The 20000-nt window shown below is 40.8% G+C and overlaps 1 protein-coding gene across 6 annotated transcripts in view; it reads right to left on the bottom strand.

Annotated features, from left to right (window-relative positions):
• The window catches only part of LOC138031775 (TNF receptor-associated factor 2-like), a 122896-nt gene that overhangs the window by 63466 nt on the left and 39430 nt on the right, over positions 1 to 20000 (bottom strand). For 2 of the 6 annotated variants that reach the window (XM_068879422.1, XM_068879440.1), the window contains exon 1: positions 1595 to 1629. The exons of the other annotated variants lie outside the window; for them this stretch is intronic. The gene's annotated coding sequence lies outside the window, so the exon portion shown is untranslated. Of the gene's footprint in view, positions 1 to 1594; positions 1630 to 20000 lie in introns of those variants that run through there. 6 annotated transcript variants of the gene reach the window in all.

Genomic DNA, 20000 nt, shown 5'->3' with positions numbered 1-20000 from the left:
TCAAACAGTCTCGCCAAAATTAGGGTCTGTGCGATGTTTCGTGCGGAAGATCTTCGAAGAAATGTTTTACATAAATTTATGAGGCTTTGTATGGAGTAGCCATGTTTGTGTCCCTCTAAGGGGCACAAATATGGCGGCCGGAAGCTAACAAGAACATATGTGATCGAGTTTTGCTATGAGCAGCCTGTAGTCTTCTTCTGAGGGCTCATAAACATCTATATGAGTACTTATTCTCATTCAAGGACTGCTCAGATTGCGAAATCTCAGCGGATGTCATTTTTTTAACCTGTAATATCGTGTTACGCAAAAGCATAGAAATAGGTCACTTCGAAAAATACCATAATACTCTTTGTTTGTGCCCCAAAGTTTTGCATAAGAGTTGTTACCAGTTTTTCTTAGGACTTACAATGTATTAAGTGAAAACAAAAAATGCTTATTCACAATTTGAGGAGACAAACAAAGAGTATTATGGTATTTTCTGAAGTGGTCTATTCAACCTTGCTCTATCACAAACAAACTGAAAATTTGTGAAAAGATAAGTCTTAAGCTGTTCTAATAACTAACTAAGCTAAAATCTCAAAAGGACTGATAATTCCTTATTTTTTACTTTTGATGACGTCACGAGAAAACCAAGAATACTCTACAATATTATTAAATCTCAACATAATATGCCATTCATGTAAAATAATTTTAGACCCCAATTAAGGGTATTAGAGTGTTTCACCATTTGATGTGACACCATGATATGGCATGTTACTATATTTTCAAGTAAATCATTGTGCTATTTAATTAGGGATATTGCACAAACCACGGGTAGTTACTCAGTTCTTTCGTTTGAGTTTCCTATTACATACATTAATTACGTCCTTTCCTTTTATAACTTTCATGGTAAATGACAGACCTAAACACTTCATATATCTATTTATTACAAGAATCATTATCATTGCATTGGCATTATTAATTGCTATTGTTATTAATTTATCCTATTCGACCAGTTGTTAATCGAGGATTTTTTCATTCGCTCCTCGAATGAAAGGATAAACAATTGTTGTCGTAGAAATGAATCAGTAGTTTGCCCCCCCCCCCCCCCCCCCCCCCCCCCAAAAAAACTACCCAAATTAATCCCCTCATTGGCTGTATAACCCAGTCTACAGTTTTTATTTAGATTCACCGGAATTTAAATGGATATTACATAATGTAAAATCAGCTTGGCTATTACTGTTTTCTGGGATATTTCTTTGTCTGTTTTTTTTCTTACAAATAACCCAATAACTCTCGGATACTGTGAACCAAATAATCCTTTTTGAACTCAGCGAACGACGACACGCCACCGACGTTATTCAATATTTCAATCTGTGTAAATCGTGAAATATATTAGCCATCCATTCACATCGGCAGATACTTCTAATCTGTTAAAAATATTTCTTTCAGCCAAAGCTATGATTGAAGTGAATGTTTCATTTATTCATTGGCAAACTTGTAGTTAAAAAAGTACAATGAACATTGGCTTCTTGCTCAAGCTGTTACTCCATATTTGAATTATGGACTCATGTTATTAGTGAACTCTAAGTTGTCGAATTTATCTTGTACTTACTTATATTGTGCCGGATTTCGGTCGAGGAGATCAAAAGCACGAGGGTATCTCTGTTGGAAAGAACATTTTTAATGGCACGTGGCATTTGAAATGCGCTCGCACTAATGACGTCATGAAAGTGACTCGGACAAACAAAGGAAATGCTTATAATATCCGCTTCAATCGTTGCGGTTTTAATCGACGTGGACCGTGTTCTTGGGTCTATTTTCGAGAGAGAACCAGAACAATACACAGTTGAGCAGCTAGAACGATGTTAAAAGTGTAGGAGGTTGAAATTGACGGGCAAACGTGACTAACTTTTTAAACGAGTGAGGGGCTGTAAAAGGTCGTGTAAACAGTGGAAGTGACATACGCGCTTGATCCGAGAATCGATAATAGCACTTCGTACGAAAAAGGTTCGAAGTTGGAGGGAAAGAGTACCGTGGTGAAAGTTCTGTTCCCTATTCTACTCTGTCGACAGGTTGGCATGTTGGAAAAGTGGTCATGGGCCCCTCATGGGCCTACGCTACTCCTGCTGTTCGCAAATTGTTGTCTGTTTTGCTCTGACTAAGATATCGTTGATGGATTTTTCTTTGCGATATACTACGTAGTATGGGGAGCGTCTTCAATAATTCTCTTAGATGTGGGTAATTTTCTATCAGGTGCCATTTCCTCGTGAGCGGGGTGGTATTTTGTGACAGAAGTCAGAATTGTGCTACGTGTACTTGCATGCGGCTTTGTTAACCGCGCGGCCATGGGCCGTTTTGTCGGAGAGCTGAACCAGACTTCCACTCGGCCACATAGTCAGTGGGACTTCCAATCACGCAACTTAGGATGTTTATTCGCCAAAAAGCTGTTAAAACGTTAATGTACTTAAAATTTATGAATATAGTCCGCTCTTTATTTACAACAAAATATATATTTTTTTGTGTCTTATTGAAACATGTAATCGTGACTTTTAAGAGAGAAAACTAAGACTATTACGTCATCGGAGATTTGACAACGGCTATAAGTAATGGTGCAATACTGTTGTGTGCAGCCGTTGTTGTCAGTTTGTTATGCTACAGATTGATCAAGTGATTTTGGTTCTATAGTCATCGGTGAATCAACAAGGACTGCTTTGGAATGTGTACTACGTTGCGACTATAGTGTTTTGTTGGTGCAGAGCAGTCCCAAATTTCTATTCAGTCAGTGGCACTTTCAATCACGCAACTTATGATGTTTACAGGTATTCACCAAAAGCTGTTAAGACGTTAATGTACTTAAACTTTTATGAATATTCCACTCATTATTTAGTACAAAATATAATTGCCTTTTTGTGTTATTTAAGCGGTTGATTCGAAGCGAGTATTGAATACATAAAAGGTCATTATGTCATCCATGGAATGTGTCGACGTTTCAACTTTCATTGGTAGAGAAATAACCACCGTACAAAAGATAGCCGTGGACGCGTGTGACTACTTTGCTAGGCCTTTACTCGTGTAAAAAACCAATTAAATTTAATCGCGACTTTTAGGAAAGAAAGCTGTAAGTTGTTAAAAGTGTTATTATCGTATCGTTCATACCCATAGATATCCTGATGACAGTTTAATTAAGACCATTACGTCATCGGAGATTCCTCGGAGATTTCACCTCGGCTATAAGTGATAGTGCAATAAGTTCGTGTGCAGTCGTTGTTGTCAGTTGTTGTGCTACAGATTGATCAGGTGATTTTGTGTCTATAGACTGCTTTGGAATGTGTACTACGTTGCGACTATAGTGGTAAGAAAGCAGATAAATTTTGAAAGCGCGGTTTTAAGATCTGAAAGATCTTCTTGTTTTCATTTCCTGGTGCATGACCTCTTTCTGCTGGAGAATTTCAGTTTAAAGTGCTACTATGACGAAATTTGCATCTTTCCTATCTAAGCCATTTAAAGACATAAACATGTAGTCCGCACAAGAAGAAGGATGCTGTTTACTATTTTCAAATATCTCTTTTTGTCTCTTTTTGTCTATTTTGATATTTGCAAATGATGCCTTATCTACGTAATTCTGTAAGCATGCAAATATGTCAGGTCGAGCTTGTGGCCTTGTTAAATGTTTTTCTAGCTTAAGATCACCAAAATTATTGAAATAAGGTTGGAGGAGACTGGACAAGAGTGAGTTGCTATGGGAACCGATTTCTTAATAGCCGTAGGTGTGTTGCCTGTAGAACTATCAGCCTACCAAGTTTCAATGCTCTCTGTTGTAAATTGACCGAGATAACTCTATTTGTATACTTGATGTTATAGTGGGTTGATACTATGACGTCATCAGTAATCTAATTTGCATATTTTGCACATATTTTAAACTTAAATATCTCCGGAACCAATGAAGATATTTACAAACAGTAAACGGCGTTTAACTCATTTTCAACTAAAATAAATTTGTTATAAAGTTTGACAATGAAATGAGCGAAGTCAAAACAAAGATCACAATCGCCCAACTCTTGTTTATGCAAAGTCAAAATTTACTCTCCAAGACGCGTACGACGTTATTTATCACCAGGTAATTCCATCATTTTGAAAATAGCAGCTACTTTATTATTCATCTGCGTCACAAGTTTTCACTGATTTTGGGCCTCATTTTGTTGAAACTCAAGCACGCTTCCAACAGGCCTGTGAACCCTTCCTGCTTACAGAGCAATACTAAAAAACTTCTCCCATATCACATTTGAACCTTAAGCTCGAAAATTCAATACACAACATGATATTATAATTCACAAAGGCAGAAAATACCACAGAATCCTTTTCCAGCGAAAATTTTATTGAAACAAACAACATATTTGCTCTTAGAGGCGAAAACCTCTTCCTATTTGATTGCGTGCGTGAAGACAAGAAACTCAATTGTGTCAAATTACCATGTACTTCAGGTAAATACTGCTCACTTTGATTTCGTCTCGACGGGCGATAGATTGTTGTCGAAGTCCAGTACTCGTCGCTTTTGAGATTCATGCCTAGTTTATCCAACTGACTTTCCATTATTGAGCTCCATAAGGGTATATTTTGTTTAAGGATCCACTAAAACGCCATTCGCGTTGCATGACTTTCGACGCCATTGCAGGCTAAGTTGATGATTCTACTGTGTCCACCAGAGAAATCTACGCAGTTCCACTACCCTCTCGATCCTAAGAAAATACGCGCAAAAGGCTCTATACACAAAGGCAACACTTACCAGGGGAGTGACAGGCAAGACTTTTACTGACACGAAAAAAAAACAAAAAAAAACAAAAAAAAAAAAAAAAAAAAGAAAACAAACAAACTAAACGCAGACCTCGACTGGGTTTGCCCATAGGCAACCCAGTAATAAAGAAAACGGAAATCTACCCATTTTTCGACTGGGCTTGCCATAGGGCAACCCAGTAATAAGGGCTCTTTACGCTATTCATGAGCCTCAGAAGATGATGTATGGACGAAAAAGTTACAGAAAATTTATCTTATGTATGTTGTTTGTATTTGCCTTTCCGGATGTAAATAACTTGGATGTTAAGAAGCGATGAAATCCTCTAAAATCGCATCGCACAGAGCAGTACGTGTTCCTAACAAGGCTGTGCAGCTTTTCCCAGCCCTTCTCGCACTGATGCGTGCGGCGCTTACACGGGATTGTCTGAGTAGTTTCAAGCGCACCTGGGCTCCTACGGGCCATTTGATAAATCATAGTGTGGTTTACTGACGTCTTGACAACTTAAGCAGAAGTTGTCTAACATCGTGACCTCGTTGACAGTCACATTAACAACTACAGTAGTTTATCATGATACCACCTACTGCACTGACGTTTCACAGTCATCCAAAACAGTCCTCCTCAAGACTACACCTCACGCGGACGATCGTAATGTCGTATTGTTGCTAAAGGGGTTTATCCAAGCCCTTAGTTTCTCAGAAATGCCGTTTAGAGATGTATTGTCATCTGTAGGATGATGTAACTTGAGGAGTCTTTAAAAGGCATGTACTAAAACCCGAAACACCGAAACGAAACCACCGGAACGAAACAACCGGAACCGCCGAAACCATCGAAACAGCTATCGAAACAGCCAAAATGACCACGCAGATCGCGAGATTTTCTGAAATTCTTTCACTCGAGATGTAGTTTCACTGTAAGTAAAATTAGTCGTTTTGTCAAAAGTTGTTCCTTTCTACACAAGCACACAATAGACTTGGTAAATTCAGTCTCCGCCATTAACTATCTCTTCGAAATGCAAATACATTTCAATAATACAATAATTTACAAATGCGTTAACATTCTTTTATCATAACTGTGTCGACACCTCGTATTTTTGTTTGTTGCCTTGGTCTTTGCACTGTTCCAACCTCGTTTTCACTTGCTCGCCGTGTAGGTATCATTGCTTGACATAGTTAATAAAGGAAAAATAATGAAATGAAAGAATCTTCTGGTGTGCTGAGGGAATCTGCAAAGATTGTTAGTAAAGAGCAACTGAATCAGGAAACTTAAAGGAAACCTTTCGAGAAATTATTATAAGCGACAATCAGCCCGGAGGTCAAATTTTATACTCCAATGGAGTCAGTTTCGATGGTTTTGTTCAAGTTTTTTATAGCTGTTTCGTGTGTTCCGGTGGGTTCGTTTAGATGGTTTCGTTCCATTGTTTCGGTGGTTTTGGTGGTTTCGTTCCGGTGTTTCGATGGTTTCGTTCCGATGGTTTCGTTTCGGTGTTTCGGGTTTTAGTACATGCCTCTTTAAAACTCAAGTTTTGAGTACTGACGCTTCTTCGGAAGAAGAAAGACGAAGAAAATCTTGTGCCCTGTGTCAGTACTGTCTGCCCAACAGACGGGTATAACAAAATATGGCCGCCAGTTATTTTCGCGGTTTTCCGATCACTTTTAGAATACTTTGAAAAGGAACAAACTTGCTTAGCGAGGAGCAAATCCTTGAAAAGAACTCAACAAGAAGAACTTGGAGAGGGGTTCCAAACATGACGATTGAGTAAAATGATCGATCCGGGTCGAAGATCTTTTGTAATCATCACAGACGCAGTGCAGCCGAGGATTGAAATAAAATCTACAATGATCAACCGCCTGCAGAAATTATCTTCTCTTAGACATCCATTCGTAGATCCCGGTAAGTTCCACAACGCAAGGCGCAAGTTCCGATTGTAATGTTATTGACTTGCAGGTTGCGCAAAATCCGCTCTGAGAGCTTTGAAAATTACTTTCAAAAAAAAAAGTGTTGAGATTTGTCAAAGATCTGATGGCTGATTGGTCCGTGTAAAAATAAAAGTGATCTTATTGGTTCACGCAAAGAAATGTTTTTTTTGTACGGCCACTCAACCGATCAATCAATGCAATGAAGTGTGAAACAGGACAGATAAAGAAGAAATCACACAACAGCCACTGCGAATTTAACCGCTTTTATATCCCCTTCCCAGAACATGAGAAGGTATTCAACGAGACTTAAAGTACAATTCTTGCGGATAAAATATGCTTTTTCAACACCAGTCCAGCAAAAATGCGCAGATTTTCACGTGGCTGACCTCGTATCGCCTAATATTCTTCGTCTACATGCTAATACGGCAAGAGGTTACAGTTGATTTGATCATCATGACATATACGTGGCGGATGAACGATCCCATTGGTCTAAGACTGATATTTGACACTCGGGGGAATCCCCTAGAGTTCTAAGATGAAAAACTTCGTCATTGTTATGGAAGGAGTGCCGAATTTGTGTCTGCACCACATGAACACTTCTATTGTCGAGTTAATCTAACCTATTTCTGAGCCTGAAGCCCCGACTCAAAGCGATAGAACATTTATTAAATCAGCGAGATATAAGAATCCCGGCATAGTAATCGAACATTTGGAAATCGAACTCAATCAGAGGAATGAGTTCGATTGATTTCGGCAAGTGAACAAAATCGAACACCGAGCTTTGAGTGAGTCCCATTTCCGAACCAATCTGACTATGGCGTACGATCCCCGCCAAAATTCATTGTTTGAATTTTAGATTCATCTTTTGAATTTTAAATTCATAATTTAAATTTCTAACCTTAGTAGTTGAATTTTATAGGCGAATTTAAAATTTTACATTCTTGCTTCAGATTTCGCATCATTGGAAAACGTTTTTACACTCGTCTTTCAGCTTTTAAGTAATGGTCCGGCTAAGAAGCAGGCAGAAAAACAATAGCCCGCGGCAATAGCGTCGGTTAGTTAAAATGTGCCAACATTTTTAATCAAATTAAGTTCGGCTGTTCCCATTGGTGTAAGCAGCTAAAAGCGCGAAATTTGAATTTCAATGAAAAATGTAATCGACTTGCCGTCTAAAAAATTAGATTCTGTTTCGTAGAACAAATCATTATGCCTTCAAAAACTATGTTTGTAAATATCGTCAAGATTCTATGCGCCATTTGCCGATTGGCGAATGGCGCATAGAACAATGCCCAAATTTGGCCGAGAGACAGAGATCAAGGGCATGGGGAAGAAGAAATCCAAAAAAGGCTTTTTTTTCATTTTTTTCTCATCTTTTTTCGACATTTTCCGATATTAGCCAATCAGATGCCTCGATTGGAGCAGCAGCTTCTAAGTACTTTTGCCGCTGGGCTGCCTGCTTCTTAGCCGGACCATTACTTAAACTCAACTCTTTTATTTGACATTGCTCGCCGTGTATTTTCAACTCGCTTCATCGAATTACAAAGTAGAACCATGCAATTTTCAACTTGACGTTGTCGATGAAACTATACATCGGACAAATTTTCCTGCATTGTTACTTTTTATAAGCTAAAATGCCTGTGCCAATACTCGTCGAATTTTGCCACTTGCCGAGTCATATTTTAAACTCGACCGTGAAAATTTTCAACACGACTTCTGAATTTTCCGTCACGCTTCAGTGATCGTTGATCAAAACCATCTGTCTGGGGGGGACAAAAACCTGGGCCCGGGCCCATGGGCTAACCCATGGGCTACCCTATGTGCCACCCTATGGGCTACCTTATTTTGATGATTTTATAATTTCACAATAATTTTATCAGTGTAACATTTTCGGTAACTTGACCCTTTTTCGTCGCCTCATGAAGGGCACTTAATGTTGTGTAATAGGGAGGAATTTCAAAGATTTTGTTAATACGAATTTATTATTTGTTATTTTTTTAGTCATGCAGATTGCGCGACTAATTAAAACCACAAGAACAAAGTTGGGGAGAATAGATGGCGTGACCAGCCGAAAGAATATCTGCGAAAACACAAAGAGGTCACAGGCAAACAGAGAAGCGAAGATTTATCGATTTATCAGCCATACTAAAGGCCCTTTGTTCCGTTCCCTGTTACTTTTTAGCGCCAGATCACATGCCGCGTAGAAGTACTGTACTGATGTAGAAGTACTGTACTGATGGTGAGCATTTTTTCACTATATTTCGGTTGTTTTGCATACGGCGCTCGCACGTTCTCGGTGGTCACCTCATTCGGGGTTTTGGTTGATAGTACTCAAGGGCAAAAAAAACAACTTTACTTCCACTTCATAGGCCTTTTCTCTGAAACTATATCCGGCCAGCGCTGTACAGTTTTAGATTTAAAAAAAACAAAAAAAACAAAAAACCCACGTTTTCCTATGGCTTCAATTGACGAGACAAGCAACGCTGTGCAGTTAAATGGCTTTTTTGGGAAAAGTTTTTTTTTAAAATTTGTTTTCTCAGAGTGCAACTTCACCTGTGTATTAATTTGTTTCTTTATTTGTCAATCTTATTAACAAAATCTTTGAAATTCCTCCCTATTACACAAGATTAAGTGCCCTTCATGAAGCGACGAAAAAGGGTCAAGTTACCGAAAATGTTACACTGATAAAATTATTGTGAAATTATAAAATCATCAAAATAAGGTAGCCCATAGGGTGGCACATAGGGTAGCCCATGGGTTAGCCCATGGGCCCGGGCCCAGGTTTTTGTCCCCCCCAGACAGATGGTTTTGATCAACGATCACTGAAGCGTGACGGAAAATTCAGAAGTCGTGTTGAAAATTTTCACGGTCGAGTTTAAAATATGACTCGGCAAGTGGCAAAATTCGACGAGTATTGGCACAGGCATTTTAGCTTATAAAAAGTAACAATGCAGGAAAATTTGTCCGATGTATAGTTTTATCGACAGCGTCAAGTTGAAAATTGCATGGTTCTACTTTGTAATTCGATGAAGCGAGTTGAAAATACACGGCGAGCAATGTCAAATAAAAGAGTTGAGTTTAAAAGCTGAAAGACGAGTGTAAAAACGTTTTCCAATGATGCGAAATCTGAAGCAAGAGTGTAAAATTTTAAATTCGCCTATAAAATTCAACTACTAAGGTTAGAAATTTAAATTATGAATTTAAAATTCAAAAGATGAATCTAAAATTCAAACAATGAATTTTGGCGGGGATCGTACGCCATATCTGACTCAGTCACAGGCAGACGACACCAAGGATGCGAGAGGGTGTGACGTCACATTATTCTGAAACAGTTGTAACGGCCGTAAAATATTCGCGGACCGGTCGATTTCTCTGAAATTTGAAAGGATGGTTGCTAACGAATAGAGAAAGATTTTCACAAGAACTAAAAATCCTGTGTTAAGCATGAGAATTCGACGAAGAGGTAAATGCGACTAAATTTGTTGCGTGCGTTTCTGTTTTTGTGCTTTGATTGTTGTGCAAATTTTGACAGAGAATTTTAAATTATAAAAAAATATCTACGGATAGATCGTTAAAAAATCTTTATTTTGGCGTTTATTCGAACATAAAAGATGCAACACTTGACGAGAAATATTTTTGTTAATATTTGAAAGAAGAAAAATTTCGCGGCAATCGGGACGCGGTGAAAATGAGTTAACAAATTTGCATACACGCGTTGAAATGTGATGATTCTGCTGTTATGTCCAGTTTGTCTGGCGTGATTCAGCTGTTGTGCCGAGTTTGTCTCACGTTATTCAGCGTTTATGCCGAGTTTGTCTCGCGCGATTCAGATATTATGCCGAGTTTGTCTCATGTGATTCAGCTGTTATGTTGAGTTTGTCTCGCATGATTCAGCTGTTTGTCTCGCGTGATTCATCTATTATGCCGAGTTTGTCTCGCGTGATTCACCTGTTATCCCAAGTTCGTCTCGCGTGATTTGGCTATTATGCCGAGTTTGTCTCGCAGAATTTGCTGTTTCTGGAGTTTGTCTCGTGGAGGCAAGTACCATAGCGAATATGCCTCCCGGAATTAGGATGATGTGGCGAATTTTTTCTGTTAAACGAGCCTTGTCTCACGGAATCTACTGTTAACGTTATTTTGAGTTCGTGTCGCGGCTTAGTTGTTATAGCGAGTCTGTCTCGCGGAATTTTGATGTTGCTTTCCCTAAGCCTACCTTGGGGAATTCATTTCTAACAGCTGAATTTAGTCGCTATTCTGAGTGTGCCTCGTGTAATTTGGTTATTACGGCGAGTTTGTCACGCGGGATCTTACTGTTTCCGAGTTTTCTCTCTTTAGTACTTTGTTCAATTTGTTGCTGCAAAATCATTGGTGTTTTAAAGTTTTGTCTCACCGAATTAGTGCGGGTCTGTTCGTGGATTTTAGCTCGTTGTGCGGTAGCGTAGTTTTCTACTCCAGCTGGTTCTGTCTGCTCGCACGTTTCGAGTTCGTCTTGCGCGTTCTATGTTCAAACAGTTTGTTTCTTGTTGAGTCGTGCCATTCAGAGAATCTGTCCCCATTATTTTGCTCCAGGACCTTGCATTGCACCTTAAGAAGGACAGTTGAGACCCTTCAATCTGCGGTGACGCAGAGTACTGTCAATTCAGTCCTTGACATGGTTCGCCAGCCGCCAAGTCGCTCTACCGCCTACAGGTCGACACATATGCCCTGCCGGGAGACAAACTACCCGGAGCACAAAAAGTTCGAGGCGATTTTCAAGCAGTGTAGGCCTCTTGTACGGAAACCCCGTCTTGCCACTGTTGTTATTCAGCTGCTTGGAGATAAAGAGGGGCTAGCCAGATCAAGAAACTCTTGAAATCCAGCGGCAGCCCGCCGTCGTTTTCAGGCCCTTATCTTCCACCTGGGCAGCTCACCCGTCGGTATCCCGCCTTGTCTGGCCCGTTTTCTTCAAACTTTCAAGCTCTTGGAGGCAAGCGTCGCTCATCTACCCGCGGCAAATGTTACCACTGCAAGAGGTCTGACCACTTAAGTTTGTTTTGGCTATCGGGATGCTTTGTTATTTGTTTTTCATACTCGCAACTCTCTCTGGGTGGACTTCTGGGTGAAGCTTCCTCGAAGGGATTGTCTAATATCCTTCATTGCTCTTTCGGGTTTGCCTCGCTATGGGGTCTCGCTTCTTCCTTACTAGTTTTCTATTTCGTTTTTTTTTTTTTTTTTTTGCCAGAATTATCTTAAGACACATAAACGCTTTCACTTCTGTCCAGAAGAAGCTATTTCTCATCCTTTAAGAGGTTCGCTGGTGCGATTGAAAGGGCAGACCTCAAAGCGTCGCGGCCCCGGTGCCCTCTGTTGTCTCCGCCTCTAAATGTCCAGTTAAAGCCTAAGTTAAAGACGTTCTGTTTAGAGATCCAGATAGTTTTGTAGCTGGGGAGATCCATCGACATGTTGGAGAATGGTCGAAGATTCTGGATTCGAGTTCCAAACAACAGGAAATTATGCATTATATAAGACAAAAAGTCAACGTTTATGAATTTGTTGTCCCATTCCGGGAAGATTTCCAAGGCTCGTTTATGATTCTGCTACCCTACAAGTTTTGCCACGGGTTTGAGCGATTCATCTCTGATACTATTACCCAACGTTTGAGAAATGGCTCGCTGTCTTGACCCTCCACATCTCGTTATGCCCATCACTATTGAACCCTCTAAGGCCAGAATGCGTCATGACGAGCGCTTCTTAAATTTGTGGATTAAGGACTTGCCGCTCACCTTGGACTATATCTCTCATCTCCCTTGGTACGTAGGAAAATCTCACTTCCAGACAACTTTGGATGACAAGAGTGGGTACGATCACACTTTGCACTTTCTGAAAACAGCGCTACGTTTTTCGGTTTGGAGTGGCAGGGTTGGTATTTTGTTTTCCGAACTATTCCTTTTGGCTGGAAAGCAAGCGCGTATTTTTATCACACCATCGGTTTCGCCGCTATAAGTTACATCAGATCACTCGCAGTCCCTTGCATGCAGTCAGTATATTGACGACCGTCACGTCGGACAGCCCTCAGTTTCCCGCAAGTCCCTCGTTGTTCCCAGTCATTGGTCTGATCTTGGGCTCGCTAAAGTGGCTGTCCTCATATGTGCCGTAGTTCTTGTCTCATTGGGGAACTTTCTGGGTCTTTCCAAGTCCATCCTAATTCCCTCTCGTATTGTAAGATTTCTCGGTTTTTGGTAAATTCGCGTTCATGTTGCCTTTGGAAAAGAAGGAGAAATTCGCGTTTTTGCGTTAGCACATCTTATCCAAGCGTACTGTTTCAGTTCGGACGCCCCAGCGTTTGGCGGGTAAGATTTCGTCTTTCTACATCGCAGTTCCCGCGGCTCGCCTTTTTGCAAGGGAAATCTACCGTGCTACTGTGGGTTTTCTTAAATCGTCCCGTTTAGTCAAAGTTTCAGATGATCTTAAAGAGGAAATCCGCTACCGGCGTTTCCTTGACTCATAACAAGGTTACCTCCCGTTGCTGTCCGAACATCATGTCCACCTCAAAGTTTTCAGCGATGCTTCAAATTTCGCTTGGGGTGGAGTAATTAGTGCCTCTGGTAGTCCATCTATCACGACTCGCGATTTTTGGCCGTCGGGAATGCGACATCTTCCGATTGTAGTTAAGAAGGCTCGCGCTCTTATTAACGTCCTCAAGGCTGGAAAATGTCTCGTTTCTAACTCCCGGGTGGATGTTCACACTGATTCTTTTCCCTTTCTTCAGTCTTGGCAGAATCAAGGGGGAAAAAGTAAACTGCTCAATGACACGCTCAAAATCTTACACGACAAAATCTTTCATTTTGTTCCCTGACAGTCCAACATTGCTGATCCTATTTCTAGAGAATTGTCGGACTCAGATTGCATGCTATCTGAGCAGCCATGGCGACGTGTCGATCAACATTTTGGACCTCATACTTTAGATTTCATGTCTTTGGATTTCAACGTTCAAGTCAATTTTCAGGAACGCCCACTTCGACACTTCACGCCGTTCTTTACTCCACAACCCTGTGGGGTTAATTTGTTTACCCAGTCCATTGACCGCACTGAGAACGCTTATGTCTTTCCGACGTTTGCTCTCGTTGGTCCAGTCTTAAAGTTCTTACTGAAAACTGTTATCTTCAAGAAAGTTATGACATTTTTTAATTTCGAAGACATGTTTCGATGTTACAAACATCGTGCTTGCTGACTCACTTGTGCTTGCTGTAATGCTTGCTATATCGGCGAAACTGGTCGTCATTTTTCCACACGCGTCCGTGAACATCTCTCTTCAGACAAGTCCTCTCACATCTTCAAACATTTACTAAGCTCAGAACGTTGTCGTCAATCTTGCTCTGCGGACTGTTTCGAAATCCTTGATTCCGCCCCTACTAAATTTCAACTGAAACTCAAGGAGGCTATGCATATAAATTGGGAACAGCCTAATTTAAACCAACAAGTCCATCACGTCAACCTGACACTTACGCTTTAGGCTCTACATTCTTTCTAACACTCTGTGACTCACTCAAATATGTATTTCTTGTCACATAATCATATTTAATTATGCAAGTTTCGCCTAGTTGTTATATAAGTCCTAACGGTTTTTCAAATATTTTGTACTGACGATGATGTTTGTAACATCGAAACATGTCTTCGAAATTAAAAAATGTCATAACTTTCTTAAAGATAACAATTTGCTTTCTGCTGTCTCGACCTTTTGGTTACTGAAAACTCGAGTCAACTTCGGTATTGTCGTCCCCAGGCTCTTCCCCCTCCTGTTTTGGTGGACAGTCTTATCTACTCATGCCCAGGAGCACATCACACTCGGCAGCAAAGGCGAATCGAGTATTCTCCTCTTTCTGTCCTCCAATGGAAATTTTGCGACTCGCCCTTTGCAGTGAGATCTCCTGGTATTCAGAGTACCCAGGAGTGTTTTATGTTTTCTTTCGTTTTTGTGTCTAGAATCGCCGTCCCCGGATTTGGAAACCAGCTGTCCCTTGCCCTCAATGTCCATACATTAATGATGACATCTACAACTTTTGCTAGAGATGTGGTTTCAGGAGGGAGTCTGTAACTGCTGCAAGCCTCCCCCGTGGTTTTCAAGATTGCCGTGGTTTTCAAGATTGATTTCAAGACCATCGAAGACATTCGGGGATCTCAACCGATGTAAATTAGCTAAACCTTACGAAAAGCGAAAGACGTCCCTTCAACGCGAACTACTTAATTTTCTCGCTTTCTTGCACATTCCTAAATTGCTCTCTTCAGCGTCTCCCGCGGACCTCTTGAAGTTTCTAGTCTGGAGAGACAGGAACGGCCGCACTAAGGTCCATAAAACTTCCTGTTCGGAACTAGGCAAATCAAACCCCAGTGCCTGTGACTGCCCGTCAAGATTATCCCCCAGAACTGTTGAAACTCTTAGTTCGCGCGCTAAACCATGCTTCGAGCTATCTTCAGAGACGCCGGACTGGACGGGGATGTGGGATGAGAGATTAAGTATTGGCAACCCCGTCTCGCACCCTTTGGTTAAGAGTTACTTGAGGTCGTTATTCTTGGATAAGTTGCAACGCTTGGCAGAATACATTTTATGTAAGATTCGTACTCCGTGGTCGTCCCCCATTTCTTTATATTTGCTTAGCAGAGATCTTTGTTTTTTCTCTATTGATTTTTCCTCTGGGGACCGCTCCTCAGACCTGGGAAGAGTCCTATCTAAGGAGGTTTTGTTCTTCCCTCAATCTTCGGGTTTATTGTTTAATCACACATACGGGAAGACATTGCGTGGAGATTCTGTAAATACGTTTGCAGTCACGCGTTATGAAAATCTGATCGTGTGTCCCGTTCGTAATTTTGAACGCTATTTAAAAATCTCAAGACTATTAAAGATAGACCTCAGCAGTGGATATTTATTTCGTGCAACTCAAGGGAATAGCGTTCTTGAGGATCCTTTCGTAGGCTCAGCTGTGTATCATAGATTAAAAATGTACCTTCGCGCCACCAATAGCGACGAGGCCGAACCCCTCATAGTTCGCGCGCTGGCGTCGATCACCCTCTCCTTGCTCGGAGTCTCAAACGAGTCTACCGCTGGTCATGTTGGATGGGCACACTCCAGCATGGTAGATTATTTCAGCGACCTTAGAGACACCTTACTTCCTGATGCCCCAGCAGCTGAATTGGAGAGTAGTGCTTCAGCTGGTATCACGTCCTATGTGGTTGCTGCGTACAAAGCTTCCAATGATGTCTCTTTTTCAAAAAGCGTTCACCTAGGCTTTTCTGTCCGCCGTTGCTTTAAATTCTTGTATAACTAATAAATACTGAAATTTGTCTGTATACAGTTTGGACGCAGTGCTTTCTGAGTTTTGGGAGGAGGTTACACCCAGGGCCTTTAGTTGAAGTTATTTCTGGGATTCCGGCCAGAGTTACCATGAGAGTGGTCGCCGAAAGGCTGATTCTCCCTTGTCTTGTTCTAGCCGGGGCATTGTTTGAGGGAAACCCATTGTAAATATATCACGATCGAGAAGTGTAATGTCGGCAGGAAAGTACTCTGTCTGAGTAGGCTAGTCAGGTGTAATGTAATGCAGTGCACTGCAGTTCATGTAGTGTAGTGGCCAGTTTAGGTGGTGAAGCGCTATCGAGTTTACATTTGTCGTCGGTATGTAATATTTGTATTTAACAAAATTGACTATGAATGAAGAATGAATGAGTGAGTGAGTAATAGTAATAGTAATAGTAAAAAAGAGACTGGCACATCTCCTCTGATTTGCTGGAAAAATCGGAGTCAACACTACATAGACGTCGAAGTCTAAGAAATTGAGAATATGGAATGGAGATCTTGACTTGTGATGAATGTGACGATGAATACGACAAATAACTGTGAGAATCTGTAGGTTTGTAGTGCACACTGGTACATAAACAGTTGCCACTGATAGAAACTTTGATATCTAGGCCAATGAATTTTCCGTAATTTCCCAGGTATATTTAAGAGCCGGATGAAAGAAATTAAAGGAGGTTACAATTTGATCGAGTTTTTCTCTGCTGGATGAAATAGCGCCGATGCAGTCGTCAATGTAGTGGCCGTAGAGTTCAAGTTTGCGGCCGTTGCACTGATTAAAAGAATTGGTGTTCAACATATCCTACAAAAAGATTGGCATAGCTAGGTCCCATTCTTGTGCCCATCGCTACACCATTAATTTGTTTGTAATAGCTGCCGGCGAATGAAAAACATTTAAGCGTTGAAACTAGTTCGGCAAGGCGGAGTAGTGTTTCCGAGCTTGGTTCTTTGACAGTGCGTTGATCGAAAAAGTGTTTGTGTTTGAAGACCTTCGCTATTGGCAATGACTGTGTATAGAGATGTAATGTCCATGGCGCAAATAATTTTGTCTTGGCCGGAGAAATTGAAATCGCGGAAAATTTAATGCATGATGGCAAAGATTTGGCGATAGGCGTCATAATCCTGTCTAAGTAGTTAGAAATTAGTTCGGTAGGGCAACTACAGACAGAAACGAAAGGGCAACCTGGGTGCTTCGGTTTGTGAATTTTTAGCAAGAAGTAAATGCACGAAGTTCTAGGGGTGGTGATGATGAGATTAGTTGAACTGTCCGGTAATTCTTGATTGACTATGAGATTCTGAATGGTGTCTTGATTTGTGGAGGTGAGATCTTTCTGGACTTTGGCATAAAGTGAGGTGTCAGAAAGTTGCCGTAAAGCTTCTTTTTGGTAAAGGTCGGACCGCCACACAACTACCGCGCCGCCTTTGTCGGCCGATTTGACAACTATGTCATTGCGTTTACTAAGATTTTTAAGCGTCGCCCACTCTTCCGAGGAAAGGTTGGAAATTTTAGTGTTAGGATTGAATTTAAGTTTGTGAATGTCATGACGGCATTTTTTGGTGAAAAAATCTAAAGAGGCGAATTGTCAATTTAGATTTGTGAACTTGAAGTGTTTCAAAAATACCTTTGTCCTAAGTGTCCGAATCATCATCCTCTTTGTCATGGAAAAAGGCTTTTAACTGAACGCGGCGAAGGAATTTTTCAATATCTAGCTTAATGGAAAATTCATGGTGCGTTTGGCAATAGGGACAAAATTTAGGCCCTTACTGAGAACAGATTTCTCTGAGTCAGTAAGCGGAAGATTTCTGGAATTGTAACTACGGTACTATGGCTATGCAATGTTGTATAATCTGTACGTTATGCAATAAATTATACATTGGCGTCACAGGTAGACGACTAGGCGACCGATTCCGCGAACAACGATCTTGAACACCGCGATCTTGAGAAGAATGACAAGGGTGCATCTAAACCACTCGCACGTCATTTTAATCTGCCCAACCACTCACAGCTATCTGCGGCCTTTCCCTACATCAAGGTACGACGGAAAGCCGCAAGAATCAGAAACAAAAATTCATGTTCCAAATCGGCACCCTTAATCCCCCCACCGTATTAACAAACCCTTTTCATTTAACTAACGAGTACTACTCCTATTTTTCACCTCCATACATGTCCAATACACTCGAAATGTGTCGGGTTGTCTTCACTCGCAGGCGGATTGAGTCCGATCGGGACAGGAACCGGAAATGGGTGCATGGCGCTTGATCAGTGGTACCGGAAGTGAGGGTTAACAGGAGCGAGGGGGTTGAAAAAGTTGGCAAACAGACTCGATCGGATCCGATGGAGACAGCTCTTCCTGGCAAGAGTCAATCGGACTCTCGGAAGTCAGTTCGCGCGTGACAGAAAATACCTCTCAGCCATAACGCGAAACAAGCACACGCTACACGTGAAATATACGTCGTTCTTAAAGCCATGAGGCGATACAAGCGCGCTACACATGTAACATTAGTCGTTCTTTAAGACATGAGGCGAAAGTCAACATCACGAAACATTGCACTCCACACTATACCTCGTTCTTTAAAGCATGAAGCTGAACAAGATTTTCACAAATCCAGGTCATTGAACTTCTGATTGCGACAGAAATTCTTGTCATCCAATCTCCGACAACAATAAATTATTAGCTTTTCAGTCAAATCCACTGATTTCAGTGAAGAAGACAAAGATAATCTGCGTGAACGAGAGAGAGCCTTTACCTGGATGAAAACTTTCATTTGTTTTTCTAATTGAAATTGTGATTAATTCCATAAGACATTAGAAACTTCGATAGCATTCTGGAACTGTTCTAGTTAGAAGAGCTCTATATTGATTGTATGTGAAATATAGAATGGTCAAGGTTATGACATTAGAAAGTTCTATAGCATTCTAGAACTGCTCTAGTTTGAACAGCTCTATAGAAAGTTCTATATCATTCTAGTAAAATGGTCGTATGTGCAAACTTCTAAAGTTCTGATTAAAGTACTAGAGCTCCAGTTCTAGAGTTCTAAGTCAGTCAAATTCGCAGTTCTAGAGTTCCGAGTTCTAGAGTTTTAAGTTCTAGAATTCTCAATTGTTATATGTTACCCTCTGTGGGCTCTAGAATGTCTAGAATGTCTAGAGTTCTAGAATAGCCAGACTCTCTAAGTGAGTTCCAGAACGTCTAAACTGCACACTAGACTTGGTTGATTTCACTGATTACCATTCACTAGTACTCATTTAAGCAAAAACAAATGTCCATGAATACCATGTAACCGCGTCATACCTCGACCGTATCCAAGCACCTTAAGTGAGCTAAAACGTTCCGCCATTTTCCCACACGAATTAAAAATGGACATGACAACTTGACTAAACCAGGTATCGCTCTTTAGCTTTCACTTTGCGGTTCGGTTAACTACACTTTTCACGAGATTATGTGAAGAAGAAAGCACTCGTTTACTGATAAGCCTAAGCGCTCCTTTCAGTTATTAGGCCCCAGTAAGCACTGTCGCAAAAGTTCAGCTTTCATTTTGCGGTTCGGTCAACTACACTTTTCACGCAATCTCCGACAATAATAAATTATTAGCTGTTCAGTCAAATCAGTGTAGAAGACAAAGATAATTTGCGTTTACGAGAGCCTTTCCCTGGATGAAAACTTCCATATGTTTTTCTAATTGAAATTGTGATTAATTCGGAATAACTGACATGTCATTTATTTATGAAAATAAGTAAGTGAAAACAACATTGAAGGATGTTTAACAAACCCAAAAAATTATTACTACCCCAGCAAGAACTTATTCGCCGAACGTCCGGCTTGGTGTGCGCTTGCAATGTCACTGAACCACTGAAGCCATCGGAGATATGTCCAGAAATGCACGCAACAACCAAAAATGGCAAAAAAGAGAAAATGTCGGCGAATATGGCACAATCCACAATCGCAGAGAGCAGAGAAAGCAGAGAGTGCTTACGCCTAATCACTGA

This window comes from Montipora capricornis, chromosome 2, assembly GCF_036669925.1.
Source record: "Montipora capricornis isolate CH-2021 chromosome 2, ASM3666992v2, whole genome shotgun sequence".
Taxonomy (NCBI): domain Eukaryota; kingdom Metazoa; phylum Cnidaria; class Anthozoa; order Scleractinia; family Acroporidae; genus Montipora; species Montipora capricornis.
The sequence above is the reverse complement of the archived record's forward strand: the minus strand, read 5'-3'. Positions and strand labels throughout refer to the sequence as shown.